A 3,702-nucleotide genomic window follows, 5' to 3' on the forward strand; every position below is an offset into this window, starting at 1 on the left:
GTAAATAAACAGTTTTAAGATGCCTTATTTTAATTTCTGTTTGAAGTCTAGCACTAAATCCATTTTAATTTACATAATCCTAACCTCATATAAGAAAAAATTTTACAACATTTTGTTCTAAAAGCCTAATGTGGAAGTTGTTTGTCCGAATATTATTATGTACAATATACACTATTAAACATGTCATTTCAATATCAAAGAACATATTTATTGCCACCACTGTAAATGACTGTTGTCAAATGACAACTAAAAAACAAATAAAGTAAATGGGAGAAATTACTTAAATTTAAAAGTAAAGTAAATTATTTAACAAGGCACTCCAATATACAGAGGAAGAGCGTCAGATACGTAAACAAATATTAGCACATTACTCAAAGGTGATACCAACAAAATATTTAAATTGTGAAATTATTGAGAAAGTAGGATTATAATATGTAAAAAAGGCACAAAGTTCTAATAGTTGACGTATTGATTGTATAGTGATTTGAAAGATTAATAACCTCCATTACGAATATTGAAACTCCAGCAAGAAAATTCCAGCAATATTAGTCTATAAATTTCATTGTTAACTATAATCGTCAGTTGATTAAGTTTAATTAAGATATTAACAAATAAAAGTGTTAACTGAAATAGGCCAACGATTCTATTGTATTATCTGTTGTTGTTGCTACTGCTGTAACCAAATGCCCATTTCACAGCAAACACACAAAAGGTTGACAAGACTTGGTATATGGAATGAGATGAGGAAGAAAGTATAAAAACACGATGTAGGTACCGGTATGAAAGTTGTATTTAACATGGGTCCAGGTGAAATACCTACACTTGTCTATAGCAGTTTTGTAACTTCAAAATATCTTGATATTATTAATAAATTTAAATTTTGTTATTACTAGAGAGCACCTAGTCTAAGTTTAATAAGAATTAAGCTGTTTTTATATTTTTCACATATATGTAAGTTTTGTGTAATATAGTAAAGTTAGTACCTTTTAGGTAGTAAAAAGATATCGGAAAACATATTCCCTATGAGTTGAATAATATAAAACTTTATTTCAATAATCCGATATTATCCAACATAACATATCTGCTTCAACATAAAAGAGTCTGTCTGTTTTCGAGGGATAAAAATGAGAACATTTGAAAAAATATTCAAAGTCAGTTCTTTATCAATTCAAATACTGAAAAACGGAAGAACTGACAATATGATATATATAAATATTAATATATTTTCTATATTTCACCCTTAAGTTCCTCTGGAATGAATCACATACCATATTTACTTAACATGAACCTCTGCCAAACAAATTGGTGTTATGCGAGTACCACACTGTCTACATATTCTATTATTGAAGTTTTTACTTCATTATAAACTCAATTAATGAGCAGCGATAAGAATAATTTCTAAATAAAATGAATAGTTCTGTGTCAATCGCAGAACTATAAGTATAATAGTGTAAAAGTATAATATATGCATATGTTTACGGTTATATGAACTCAAATTGAAAATATATAATTTCAATCATTATCACAAAGTATATACCGAATTAGTCTTGTTAAATAATAAAAATAATGTAGCTCATTATTTATTATTTAAATGAATAATAAATGAATACTGAGCACAAATAGTGCTCTAAACAATATAAGAAATAGGTGTGAAAACAGTCTAATGTGTATACTATAAAGATTCTATCTCTTTATATTATTTACCCTCCTTTTTATTCACCTAAGCTACTACCTAGCCACACCTAAGTATCTATATAAAATCATGATTGTAATAATTTCATTAACTAATTAAACTCAAACTAATTTTTAATTAAAAAGAAGTCAATAAAATATTAATTTATACTTATAGATAATGCTGCTTGTAAATCCTACCAAAGCTGTTACTGTACCATATACAATTTGGAATATCATGACATCACGCGGCTTATTGCTTATTGCTTACAGCTGATTAGGTCTATTAAATTATGCGATATGGAGTCAATGTCGTCACTAAAATACTAGACCTGTCGGATTCTGTATCTGATGTTTTTTTTCGCATTTCATACGAATTACTAGTGCGATGCATGTTAAAAAACTCATTGATGAAATCGAAATTTATTTGACAAAATGTATGCGATAAAAAGAAGGAAATTATTTTTAATCCATTTAAATGTGGGCTTAAAATTTCGAATTTAGATAAAAAAAGACTTAAATAGAAAGTATTATTAACGGGAAGTTTAACCAAATATGCACCTATCCAAGAAGAAATGTTTATGCAAGGCGAATATATGTTACAACCTCTCTAATGACAAATGAAGAGTGATTGTGAAAATAAAAAAGAACAATTTAATTTACAAAGGAAAAATGTACCTATATTTGTATTTTAAAATTTATATACAATATAACAATATTTATGTCCCATTTAGATATAACTGAACGACATTACTGAGGATATTTTCTTAATAAAATAGAATACTAGAACAAGGAAAGTCACCAATGTTGCAAATTTTATTGTCCATTAAACTAGGGTTCTATCAATTCTGGAAAATAGTTTCATCGCTTATTATGGATTGTAGAAAATAAAAATCTTTTCTATTATAAAAAGTATAACCGAATGTGAAGCAATTTTTCGTTAAATACATATGGTATTTTGAAGTTATCCTTTAATTTTTAATTGAACACTTTATTTATAAGTTTCTTATAAAATTGAGCGATTCTCCAAAATTAAACGAATGTAGATTTAAAGATAATTACGACGAAAATTACGAAGAAAACTGTTTTGCTAATGCAAAGGTTTTTAAATAGTACCAAATTATAAGAAAAATATTTTGTTTTTAAATTGATTATTAATTATTTTATAATTGAAATCATGACATAACAATTAAAAAATTATAAAATGTAACTGACAGGTTTCGAACAGTAGTGAATTGTAAAAACGAAATTTTTAGTTAATTGAATTTTTAGCTGACCATACAGCTGTTTCGAGTAATGGCTGTTTCTAGCGAATACCCCATCCTTGTAAATATTTCCTTCTCCTTCCTTCTCATTTTCCCTTCCTCCTCAATGCATTAGGCAAATCTGCTACACAGATGATTGTCTCATCTGCATGAGGTCCAACTTCCCCAGTTGAAACTACATTGAGCTTAACAATTACCTTAGGACTCTCTCTGTTTACTACGTTACTACGGTAAGTGGAAGATTAAGATCAATGCCCTAAGAGGTTCCGTCTTCACGACAGCCCTTATGGGCCAGTGTGCTGATCGCGTTTGGAACATTAAAACCTCGAAATAAACTGTCGTATAAAAGGTGTGTTTTGGATACTGTCAAGATATCGGAAAATATAAGTCCGAGTGCAGTGCTGTTCGAAGACTTTTATGATTTTTATATGTGCGGGAGAAATTTTTTTGTACCTGTGGAGATTTTTTTTATTTTTGTAAATTTTCGTGAATTTAAAATTGTGAATGAAAGGTACTGAAGGAGATTAAATAAAAAGATTCAAGATTTTTAACAATTAAAAACAATACATATCCTTGTTTAAATAGTGATAATAAATTAACATATCAATGAAATACGTGTGATGAAATTAATCGAGCATAGGTGTTCCAACACTCATTTATAATAATTCCAACAATCATCTGCAATATTAAAAAGTTGGACTATATGAATAACGGCAGCTTTATACATCGTTAAAATAATGAAATACCGAGACGGTGGACAGGTATT

General features: G+C 28.1%; 1 long non-coding RNA gene across 1 annotated transcript; it reads left to right on the forward strand.

The window, feature by feature from the left end:
- Positions 1-243: 243 nt before the first annotated feature.
- On the forward strand, positions 244-2,492 carry LOC119663176. Its single transcript, XR_005250980.1, has 3 exons — positions 244-377; positions 1,850-2,345; positions 2,406-2,492. It is a non-coding gene; the product is annotated as an uncharacterized LOC119663176 (long non-coding RNA).
- Positions 2,493-3,702: the final 1,210 nt, after the last annotated feature.

Source organism: Teleopsis dalmanni, unplaced genomic scaffold, assembly GCF_002237135.1.
Source record: "Teleopsis dalmanni isolate 2A unplaced genomic scaffold, ASM223713v2 unscaffolded_contig_0189, whole genome shotgun sequence".
NCBI lineage: Eukaryota > Metazoa > Arthropoda > Insecta > Diptera > Diopsidae > Teleopsis > Teleopsis dalmanni.